Source organism: Adiantum capillus-veneris, chromosome 2, assembly GCF_014529385.1.
Source record: "Adiantum capillus-veneris isolate H3 chromosome 2, ASM1452938v2, whole genome shotgun sequence".
In the NCBI taxonomy this organism is placed as follows: Eukaryota; Viridiplantae; Streptophyta; class Polypodiopsida; order Polypodiales; family Pteridaceae; genus Adiantum; species Adiantum capillus-veneris.
The window spans coordinates 73661039-73673607 of record NC_140932.1 but is presented as its reverse complement, the minus strand read 5'-3'; positions in this window follow the sequence as shown (position 1 = coordinate 73673607).

Here is a 12569-nt window from a genome sequence, read left to right as displayed (position 1 = left end):
TTGCTTTAGCTTCCACCTCGGCCTTCCTGTGTTGTATGATGAACTTCGCTGCTTCAGGCAAGTTTTCCTAATGTCATCTAGCTCAACTATGAGATTTTGAATTCTGTCACAAATCTTGACATGAATTTCCTCTCTCTCATGATCAGAGTTGTTATGAGAACTTGAAGAATCGGAAGTTTCCACACAGCACCATTCCTTTGTTTTGGTGCCTTCAGCGCTTCTATCAGACCCTAATTCCTCCATCAGTCCCTGAATTGCGGCCAACATGGTCTCAGGAATCCCAGATTCCGATTAATCTGGTTGTGCTTTTTCAAAAGACTGAGTTGGTATCTTCTAAATGACCCGAGCATCAGAACTCTCTTGCTTCTCTGGCAGCTTCTTGGCTAAATCCTCTGTGATTTTTGCCACCAATTCTCTCTGCTCCTGCCATTCATCAACTAACTTTTCTTTACCCTTTTCCTTCCACACCTCTTTCTACTGAGCCCATTTGCTACCTTCAGGACTGGCTGGTTTTACCGGCTCATCTCAAATTTCCTGAATAACCACCCCTTTATTGTGTGTAACTACCTGTACAGGAACTAGCTCTGGGGCCTTCGCCTCAGTAGCCGTAGTAGTAGGTGTTTCTGGACCCTGAGCCGCGAAATGCCCATACTTACCACAAGTATAACAGTTTAGGCTTCTCTTCTGGAAAGTACCACGGCCCCGGCCCCGGACCCGGCCCCGGCTAGTACCTCCTTGGTATATGCCACGCCAAGCACTAGTGCCACTGGTACCTGATTTCTCCTCATGGGGTACACTGGTAGTCTCTGCTCTAACTGGTTCAGCATTTGTAAATGCCACCACAGATAGATCTTTTCCCTTCTTTGAATGATGAATATGAATGACACAATTGTTCCATAAATGGCCATAGGCTTTGCAGTAAGTACACTGTGGACACTCATTGGAAACATGATCTTTGGATTTACACTTTGAGCACTAGGTTCCCATCCTTCTTATGGGTTTGCCTGGTCTGGCTGATTTCAGCAATCTGTTGGGCCATCTCATCAATTTTTCTAGACCAAGATCCCTTGGCCTTGTCTTTGCTCTTTTCATTTGAGCCACTTTTCGAGCTATTGGAGGTGTTATTGGAATTAGAATTCTCAGTGGAAGAGCTACTACCATTGGACCTCGTTTTTTTGTGATTCTTCTCCTTCTTTGCTTGATGTTCGAGCTTTAGGGCGCGTTGCACCAAGTCATTGAATTTCTTTGTGGGTGTGGGCACCTCTTGTTCCCTAAGCTAATTACTACGGAAACCATTTAAAACCATGCTTGCAGCCGCTTCTCTGATGGTGGTTCCTGTAGCTACCTGGTGAGCTCCTTGATTTTCTCAACATAACTTCTGGACTGATAATTTTCCTTGCTTTATCTTATCCAGTTCACAGAGGATATCCTCATCTCCTCTGTTGTCTAAATATTCCAGGCGAAAAGCTTTGAGTAGTTTGTTGTATGATCTGAGTTGGCAAGCTAGGTAATGGTAGTACTGTTTCCTTGTTGCATCCTTCAATGTCTGAGGAAAGTATTCTCCCCAATCATCTTCATCGATACTCTTCAGCTCAACATATTGTTCAAAGGCTTGGATATGGACATCCGGATCATCTTTCTTCCCACCTTTGAACACTGGAAAGGAAATTTTTAATAAAGAGGTATAATCATGTCAATCAACATCGTTTCTACCTCTTTTGACCTTAGGAACCTAACTCTTTCTTGAAGATTTCTTGTAATGGTCCGTATCAGCACCCAATCAATTGCTTCATTAGTCTCAATTTTTGTCTCCTCCTTGGCTTTTCTGTTGGAACTGTGGCGACTACCTTTGTTACCTTTGGCTCCTTCATCCCTCTGTGTGGTCCGAGAACTCCTGACCTTGTGTTCTTCCCTCTTAGCCCTTCTTCTTCTAGACTGACTGGAGTGTTGAGAATCCTTGGCTTTATCAGCATGATTGTGCTCCTCCTGAGCCTCAGTATCAGTCATCGGTTCATTCTTAGGATCAAAACCTCTTTCTGCCTCCTCTGGGATAGGGTCAACACGGTAGGATGGTTTACGACCACGACTAGTTTTTGGTGTCATCACTTCAGCTGAAAATTCTAACTGGGAGAAGAGTTTTCTGGTCAATGAACAACAGCACTAACCACCGTGATCGCCAAAATGGAATTGGAGCTGATCTCTTTTAGATAGCTGATTCCAGTGTTAGAACTAGCTACTGGTAAGTCGTCAGATCATTCAGAGAAACTGGGATAGAAGGTGAAAACTGGACTGAAATAGTTAGCTGAACTGAAATAGTATATTGGACTGAGAAATAGACAAGATGACTAGAAAAGTGTTCACAGTTCAGATTTAGATTCATAGTTCATGAGTAACCAGTACAAGGTATATCAAACTGAAGCTCAATTGACTACAGTAGTTATGATTACAAAGTGGATTCACAGGTGAAAGATTGTAGCTCAGGAATTGCTTAGGAAGCTAAACCAAGAGAACTAAGGAGTAAGAAGTCAAAAAGACAAGCATCCGGATTACAAAGTAATGGGTCTATTTATAGCCTCTAGAGTTATTGTAGTAACTACCGTGGTAATTACTGCTGTGTGATCAATCCACTGTCCGACTTCCAGGAGATAGTTCCCGCCTGCTAGAGCTGTCTTCGCCTTCTACAGACAAGGATTCTACAAAGGATATACAAAGATTTGGCTACGAGTCAATTGCAAGCCAACTGAAGCTATACCAGACATGCATGAAGATCACACAAACTCAACAGGACCTAGATCGAAGCAAAGTCAACAAAGGAGTTACAAAGGTCATCAAGAGATTTGGATTCCAAAATCTTTCAATGCTCCGCATCAAAAGCCAGATGCTGACAGTGAACAGAGGCCTACAACAACATCAAAGACTTCTTACAACATGCCTAATTGGAGAATGGAACAAATAATGGAGTCTTCACAGTCAAAGAAAGCCAACCCAGCCAGCGTGAATGCAGATTCAAAGAAGATAAAACAGGTATGGCAAAAGAAACCTTCAATGCCAACTTGGTCCTTCACTAACCCTCTCATATTTGCTGTCTTTTTAATTCCATATCTATCAGCAAATAATCCCTTGAGTACTTTATTAATATTTTCAATGCTAATAAGTACCCCAATAATGTGCGTATCCCAAAGGTACTTTTTTCCCACTGGGTTTTTCCCTTTGATCATCCAGGTATTAGACCCTAATTTAGAACCTCATCATTCTACTTTCCTTGTACATACTTCTCATAATAAACAGTAGCATCATCATTATGCTATTACAACGAACAAATGCAACGTCATCTCTCACATCATACATATTCAGACCAGTGAAGATGCTGCAGCAAATTGAATCTCATCGACAAATTCAATGACAAATGAAGACAATCATCCCATCAACAACCAATCAAAAACCTTCCACAGCTTCCACGGACACTTTCCAACAGTGTCCAAGGACGGGCACTAAAATGAAAAGGGGGGAATGTTAACTGAGTCAATGTTAGTTAGCAGAAGTTGCTAAAGACCGAAGACGTACGGATAAACATCAAAGATCAGTATGAAGAAGCAGTAAAGATTGGAGTTACACATTTTCCACATTTTTTCAAAATGGTCATGTATTGTAAATTCCCGATTTATTTCAAGCCATTGTAATATTTTAATGTGTTACGGGCTTAATGAGAGTTCCAAGCTGTAAAGAACGGGTCAATTAGTGTGCCTAGGTTGCAAATTCAGTAAGTGGTAGAGCCCTAAAGGCCTTGGACGCCCGGACATTGCATATTTTTACCATAGGTATATAAGGCAGTGTGTAAAAGAAATTAGGGTTCTCAAGCTTATTTGTTGAGAGCACCCTTTGGTGAGAGCTCTTGAGGTGTGTGGCTATGGAGTCCTTGAGCTTCTCCTTGCTCATGTGACTTGGTTAACACTAATCAATGCTTAATTCTCTTTCACTATGCCTCTCTCATGCTTCTTATGATTGCCTATGATGCTTTGATTAGCTAGATCTTAACTAATTAGTGGTTAATTCCTCTCTAATCTTGTGTGATTGCCCTCTCTTGCTTGTGTGTACATGTAGGTTTGATTGGAGTGTGGTGCTTGATAGATCTATGTGTGTGTGATTGCGATTAGTGTGTTGCATGATAGGATTAGTGTTGTGTGTGTCTTGCAATCATTAGTGTGTGTGATTGGGTTGATTGCAGGTGAAGGGAAGTGGATGTGGAGATTGCCCATCATTGTGGCTTAGCTCCTTCATAGGCCGAGAATCTCACCTCATAGAGCTAACCATTCATGTTGCCATGATTAGTTCACTAATCTGTGAGTGTTTCCATGCCCTAGCCGGGTAGCTCATCCCTCCAGATTGATAATTTTGTTTATCATTGGAGCTATGCAACGATAAAAACCCTCAACACTCTAGCGCTAACTTATCTTTCCGGTGCACAATAAGTAATTCACTCTATGTTATGTGCCTTGAGCTTCCTTCATCTTCTCTAAGTTGTGTGTGTTTCCATGCAATCCTATTTCCAACAATTGTTATCAGAGTAGGTTGTGTCCTCTTGGGCTTAGTTTCCAACATCGCCAGTATATGCTTGCTCACTTTCTCAAATTTTTGTGAGCTTTGGTGAGCGTCAGCATCTCAGATTTTCCATTCGTGCTTATTTTGGTCGTCGTTTCCACCACACGTAGTACTCCACATGCAATTTTGTCATTTTGTGTAAAATTTTTGTTAGTACAGTTTTTTGTATAACAAGTCCCTTATAGTCTTCTACATGTTGTGTTATATAGCACGTGTTGGTCTCGCTTCATTTCTCCTATTTTCGAGCAATTTTCACACCAAGTACAGACATTGACCATGGCTAACAACAACATAAATGTGTTCATGATGTTTGCTCTGCTGAGGATAAATTGGATGGGGACAATTACCCAGTGTGGGCTTACATGTTGCAACATGTTCTTGTGTCTAAGGGCATTTGGAATGTCGTGCATGGCATTGATGTACGTCTTGGTTCTGAAAATGCAGGCGATGTTGAGGATGTTGCAAGTTTTGGTGGCAAGATTGTTGTTGCTAGAGCTGTTTTGACCATGGCTAAGCAGGCTCGTTGGGATGTAAGAGATGTGAAAGCTCATGCATTTATTACATTATCTGTGAAGTGCACTATTACTCCTCACATTCATTTAGCTAAATTTGCAAAGCAGGCTTGGGTTATTTTGGTTGTTCTTTATGCGAGTGGAAATGAGGCTAAAATTGTATTGCTGCATAAAGAGCTGGAGTCAAAGATTATGCATGAGAAAGATGAAATGGACACTTTCCTTGCTAGTATCAAGGATATTAATGAGAAACTTATCTATGTGGGTGAAGCCATTTTTGACAGTTCCCTTGTGCAAACTGTTCTTGATGCTTTGCTTGATTCTTACCAGACTTTTGCTAGTACTTGGAGACTTATGACCCAAGGAAATCCTGAAGTTGTCAAGTTTGATGCATTGTTGTTGCAAGAGTCGCTTTCCAAAAAAAACAGGGATAAACAACGTGTAGCTGAACGGGCCTTTATTGCTGCTCAAAGAAAAAGTGGTAACAGCAATGTAGCCACTTCATGGTTCTTTTATGAGTGGAAAGGCACATGTTCCTAATGCTTCTACTGGCAGCACTTTGTCTGGAAATTCTAGTGTGAAGGGCAAAAAGAAGATGCGTTGCCATTATTGTAAAGCTAATAATCACTTGATCAAGCAGTGTCCAAAATTAAAGGAGAAAGAGGCTAGCTTTAGTCATACCCACGTATGGCCACATTGGCCTTTAAATGGAAGATTGTTGGGATAAATTCATGTGGTCACTTGGCTTATGGTTGTCCGCCCATTACCAACCATTAACTCTACTTCTCATATAAGAATAAAGGTAACAGACACTCATTCTCTTGGTGCTTTGTTTCCCCTAATCGCTTTTCCTTCTTCTTCCTCTTTCCTACATATATGTGCAAGCACATGTCGGGCCCTTCAAATGTAAAGTTTTCAACTGCTAATGTTGCTATACATTAAACCTAATAGCTATTGTTGTGGAAGTTTAAAGCGATGTTGAAGGTTGGCTGTTACCAACATATTCTCAATGGGGACAACCATCTTCCTTGCCTATGTTGGTGAATTACAGACCCTTCTACTTAATCTTTGTTGCATGTGAGTTTCATGCCTCCAAAATAAATTCCCCACACATTTGTAAGCAAATTTGGACAAGATGAGAAATATAGGCAAAGCTAGGAAAATTTTGGAGACCTAGCACATCTAGGGGCCACGGCTAGCCAGTCAACAAGAGGCATGAAGGACGTTGGTCTATGCTGGTCAGCAATGATTTTGAGCACATAATTTGAGGTGGACGAGGGATTACTTGAGGAGAAGCTACCACCATGGAAAGAGAAAGGTGGGATCACTAGAGATAGGTGAGGGCTGGGAGTCATTGTAGAGATGGAACCTAGAAAGGGGGAGGGTTAGCCTACACTAGCCACCAATTAGCAACAAGCAGAAGTGTGTTCCACATTAGCTCATCATTGCATGAGTGTTTATTGTTGTCATTGGCCAAAGGCCTTGTGCTTACTGTAAGAGATGTTGAGATGCACAAGGCTACAGCCAAATACACATGTGCGTGTAGAACTGTGATATAGCTCTCCATAGCTCTATCGAAGCCCATGTCATAGGAACAATTAATACACCTACCGCAACAGCTAATCCATGTGCATGGACAGCAAAGCATAAGAGTCTCTCTCTCTCTCTCTCTCTCTCTCTCTCTCTCTCTCTCTCTCTCTCTCTCTCTCTCTCTCTCTCTCTCTCTCTCTCTCTCTCTCTCTCCCTCTCCCCCTCCCCCTCTCCTCTCTCTCTCTCTCTCTCTCTCTCTCTCTCTCTCTCTCTCTCTCTCTCTCTCTCTCTCTCTCTCTCTCTCTCTCTCTCTCTCTCTCTCTCTCTCTCTCTCTCTCTCTCTCTCTCTCTCTCTCTCTCTCTCTCTCTCTCTCTCTCTCTCTCTCTCTCTCTCTCTCTCTCTCTCTCTCTCTCTCTCTCTCTCTCTCTCTCTCTCTCTCTCTCTCTCTCTCTCTCTCTCTCTCTCTTTCTCTCTCTCTCTCTCTCTCTCTCTCTCTCTCTCTCTCTCTCTCTCTCTCTCTCTCTCTCTCTCTCTCTCTCTCTCTCTCTCTCTCTCTCTCTCTCTCTCTCTCTCTCTCTCTCTCACACACACACACACACACACACACGCACGCACGCGCGCGCTTGCGCGCACTTGCGCACGCCGGCTGTCGGAGTGCGCGGTTCTCCAGGGTTGACCGGAAAAGCACCGGGTCTCTGGCTGTAGACAAGAGCTTAGCAGGCGTTTAAACTAGGATAATAGAGTGCAGATAGATGTAATTAATAGTTTAATACACATAATAATGATGATTCAAGGGAGTTGAGAGAGAAGACTGCAAATAAGAACAATATTTATCGATACGATGAAGAAACAAAGCTTCCAAGCTCAAGATTTATCGATACATTGTAAGATTTCTGACTGCTCTTTGACAATCATGTTGCATACGCCCGCTTGGTATACTTTTGAATTGCAACCCTCACATCAGAATTCTTCTCCAAGCTATTCCACCATCCAGTTTCCTTGTGCTTTGGATGCTCCTCCTCGTCTTTCCCTTGTCTTCCCCAATTTATCTCAAGCATAAGAACTCCCCACTGCTCTAGCCGGTTTTCCCACAAGCCCTCCCAAAAATGCTAAAAGAAAAGAAACCCCCCCCCCCCCCCCCCCCAAAAGAACCAACCGAACGCTTGTTAAGTGCAAAAATACCCCTTTTATAGAGGTCTAAGTCCCCTAAAGACGGGGAAAAAAAGGAACTATCTTGCTTGTACACTTCTCTTTGAGCTTTTTTTTGGAATTTCCCCTGCATTGCTTGCTCTTGGCACAGTTTATTTTTGTCAACTCTTGCATGCTACACCTCTTGGTTCTTTGTCCGCCCAACTCGACCGCCCGGCTCCCCTTGCACTTTCCTTTTTTCTCTTTCTCTCTTCCCTTGCTTCACCATGGCTCTCCATTCACCTTTGTGGCGGGCGGGATTGCCCCTTTGCCTTGCCCCTATAAGCCTTCGAACTCTCTCCCTTCCTTCTGTCATCTGCCACACAATAAGCCCCTTGTATTGCCCTTGACTGGCCTTGGGCTATTTCACTTCATCGCGGGACCCCTCCCCTAAGCAATAGCAACATTGCTATTGAGGGGTCCTTTTGTCCTCAAAAAGTGTTGGCCCCAATGGGCGCAAGAGCGAGCTCCAACCGGACATGCCACATCATCACCGTGCCTCCTAAAGGCCGTCGATTATCGTTGCCCCTGTGCCGCCTCAACTGGCCAAAACCGTCGTGTCCACCACCGGGCGCGCCTGCGCATAAGCAAAGCCACTGACACGCAGCGCCCGCTTCGGAGCGCCGTAGCCTAGGCCTCTCTTCCACCATGTACCCAAATGGGCTCACGGCTTGGTACTTGTACCCCAAACTCCCATAGTAGCTTCTCGCATGTGGGTTTAGCCGGCCAGCCACGTGGCGCATTGTGAGAGAATGCCTCCAAAGCTCCAAAAACCACCCACATTTCATTGGAAAAAAAAAACTCAAAATGAGCCAATTTTTTGCCTCTTCTGTTCTACTTCCCAGCTATTGCTTAAGGACCCATTCGCCGAGCCGTAAAGTTCCACTATGAGCTGCCTTCTGGAACTTCGATGCCCACTATCCTTGCCACTTTTGAACCCCATCGAGCCCACCAACCAAAGCTAGGAAAAATGAAAAAAAACATATGGGACTGCTTTGTAGCCGCACTGCCACCGCTCTCTAAACTGGTATATCTCGACCACCAAGACTCTGATTGACGCACTGTAACTTTTAACTAGTCCCAATGGGTGTCCACTACCCCTGTAAATCTCATCAAGCTCCAAAAACATATGATGGCACGCATTATAAAGTGATCAAACCGGCCCAAAATCAGCCCCTGTCAAAACTTCATAGCTCTATAACTTGGCCTCTGAGACTCCAATTGCTGATCTTAAAGGACTGATAAGCTTCATAACTTAAGCCCTATGCATCTGTCACTTCAAACTACCCTTGACCACCTGTGCCCCTTTGTCCTGCCCGTCCCAGATTTGCAACCACTTTCAGCTTAAAATTGCAATAACTTTCTGAACAGGGCTCCGTTTGATGAGCCGTTTGGACCAGTTTACCCAGCACTTCAAGCTCTGATCAAGTGGAAAACACATGCACCTAGAAATCTTTACACTTCTGTAATTGAACTGCATGTCTCCTTCATCCTTTGAATAGCCTCCACTTTGACAGGACTCGGTCTTCTACCAGATGGTCCAGATAAGTGTCCCACAATCAAAACTTCCTTGACCCCGAACATAGACTTTTGGCCTGAGAGTGTAAGGTTGACCTCTTCAAGCCTCGATAATATCCTGTCACAATCAACAATATGGTTAGCCACAAACTATCTACACCGCCTCTGATCTTTGGCTTCATCTTTTTCACCCTCTTCACACCCTTTTATCGGCACATCGTCAATAAATGGCATGGTGATTTGAAGAATGTGTGCAACTAAGTTAGTTGCACCCTATGGCAATGTACACATTCTTACTAATTCCAAAGGAGTACACATGGTTGTCAGATCCCTGCTTTGTCTAGCCAATTGAAATTGATCATAACCAGAATACAAGTCTTCCATAGAATAAATGGCTCTCCTTGCAAAATCCTCCACAAATTCATCAACCACTAGACCTGTACCTACATTTCTGATAGTTACCTTGTTTATTGGTTGCATATCTTGTATAAACCTCAATGTACCATTCTTCTTGGGAACCATAAACCACCTGTTAGAGTAAGGAGAACAAGAGGGCTCCAAAATGCCCATCTTAATCTTCTCATTTAAAAAATTGACCAACTTAGGAAGATGAGCTTTCGGAACAGGTATAGGTCGTAGATTCCAAGGGAGATGTGGCACAGTGAAGATCACCATGGGAGCCACAACACTAGGATCCACACATCCAATCTCACCTAGTTGGAAAGCAAAAGCCTTCCCATGCTTCTTTAACATTTCTTGAAAGCATGCTATTTAAAATTTTGCATCACTGATTTGTAATTCTTGTAAAGTTTCTTCAGTAAATGAGTGCCCAATTTTACCTGGATCTCAAAGAATAGGCGTTCAAGATGCTTTTTCCATAACGGTGTCACTCTCTTTCGGCAATGGAGTAGCCACAGGTCTGACCTTCTTTGCCACTGTTTTGTATTTTGTATTCACCTATATCTCCTCTACATCCAACTCTGTTTTGAATTGAAAAATTATGTCATACATATCCAGAGAGTTTACCTTAACAATCTCAATCTTAGCTTGATCATTGGACTGCATGGCTGTATCCAATTCCCCCATTGTGTCCACAAATGCATATTCTTCAAAAATCCCTAAATTTGCTTCATTTGGATCCAATATCTTGGAACATACCTTGGACATTGCAAACATGTTGCTTCTCCCATTTGCATAAGTAGTTGAATTTCTTGTAAGATACTGATCCTTCTGAAGATAAACCCAAAAATCCTGAAGAAAAAACCTCTCCGAAAACACCTGCTGTTAGCAATAACTTCTCCTTCAAAGCACCATCATAGTCTCGCTTTACAGTGGCACTTGGAAAAAATCACGGAATCCCCTGTTCTCTTTAAACTCCTTTGTCAATTTTGGCAATGGATGATCCCTTAAGGTGTCCCTATTCCTGGCATGGTCTACACAAACCGTTAGAAATTGTACCACTTTCTTTCCATTACAACTTCGGATCATGGCATATGCAGATCCATCATCCAAAACCTTGGTTTCCATTCGCACCGCAATTATATAAGGTTGCCCCAATATAATTGGATAAGTTGAGTGCTCTTGCACAAAGAAATTATGTTCATCACTTACATCTCCTATAGTTACTTAACATTAGGACATGCACCATACAAATCACCTAATTGTGCATTAGCAGCTCGGATACGCCACCCATGTTCGACATCAACGGGCCACTTACCTTTCGAATATAAGCTCTTTGACATAAGGTTTACTTCTAAACCATGGTCTACCAATGCAACAACCTGCTCGTCCGAATCGCCTATCTTCACCAAAGTTTTAGTAGTAGCTCTGGCCCAATGATTCCGTGTAAAATGGCTACGAGGTACTTCTTCACAATACTCATCCTCATGAAATCTAATGTGCTTTACCCGCCTTGAAAAATCCTTGTTGTCGACTATGCTTCCCCATTCATCATTTCCAAATTCTTCTTCATTAACACTGCTCAATATGGCTTCAATTTGTTCATAAATGCTCTACACTCCCTGTGTCCTGGTTGGATCATTCTCGGGTTCGTATAGTATTTGACGCTTCCTCTTCATAAGATCAATGATGTTGTCATGGAATTCCCGCTTTGCAATACCTAGGATATCTCCTAGGGTAAACTCCACCCGACTGTTTAGAATCCACTCCTCAAGTACCCTCTTAACATCAATCGTCTGTTCAATGTCATTTTATATGATGGGCCTCGAGCTTTCCCTACTTTCTTCTCCTTCTCGGTTTCATCCATTGGAACATCAGGTGGGGTAGGAGCCACACCTGAGCTAGATTCCTTATCCTTTTGTATTGTTGACCTAGTCACCTTCTTCAAAGTTCATGCCAAATCCTCTTCCCTTTTCCACTTTTCTTTGACAAAAGCCTCATTGTTTTGAGACTTTGCTATATATGCATATATCGAGAGGAAGTCGACAGGATCCTCCCACCCAATAGTCTTTCTAATGCAGTTTTCCACTTGACATAGTTGTTGAAATCTGACCTTCCCCTTTCTTGCCGTTGTCAGAGCATATGGCCAAAAAAAATCCCTTTTTGTGGGAAACTTCAATAGGTTTTTCCTGTAAGTTGCTTTCAATTTGCACTCCATAAGTCAATGCCTCAGCTACACTTGCATGATGTTCTTGCAGCATTTCTTCCATACTCTTCTTCATACCTCCTTTCCCATATTTGTTCTCTAAGGGCAAACCTATTTCCTGGAGATGTATTATCCCATCCTTCCAGAAAACCACGTCTTTACACTTGGCTTCTGCAAATTCATCACACTCACTCCTGATATGATCAAGACTGTTACACCACATGCAATTTTGATTACCACTTCCCCTCTGCGGCCCACCTTGTTTTGATCGAGATGCTGAACCTTTTTCTTCCAGCTTTACTGCCTTCAAATTAATATTTAACTCCTGGATTCCCTTCACAAGCTCGTCCATGAAAGACTCCTCTAGCTTTGAGATCTTCTCCTTTAACAGCACAAAGACCTCTTCCACTTTGTCTTCCACGTCGGTAGTCATCCCCACTAACTTGTCCAGCCTTTTCTATCGCTTCACCACATATTGACAGCTTCAGTCACTTCTTTCCAATCTGATTTCAGCCCAAATTCCCCTGCTGGATCCTCAAGGAGATCCACTAAGCTCTTTTGCAGTTTTAAGTCTGCAACTTGCACAAACAATTCTACCTTTTCAGAATTCAAAACG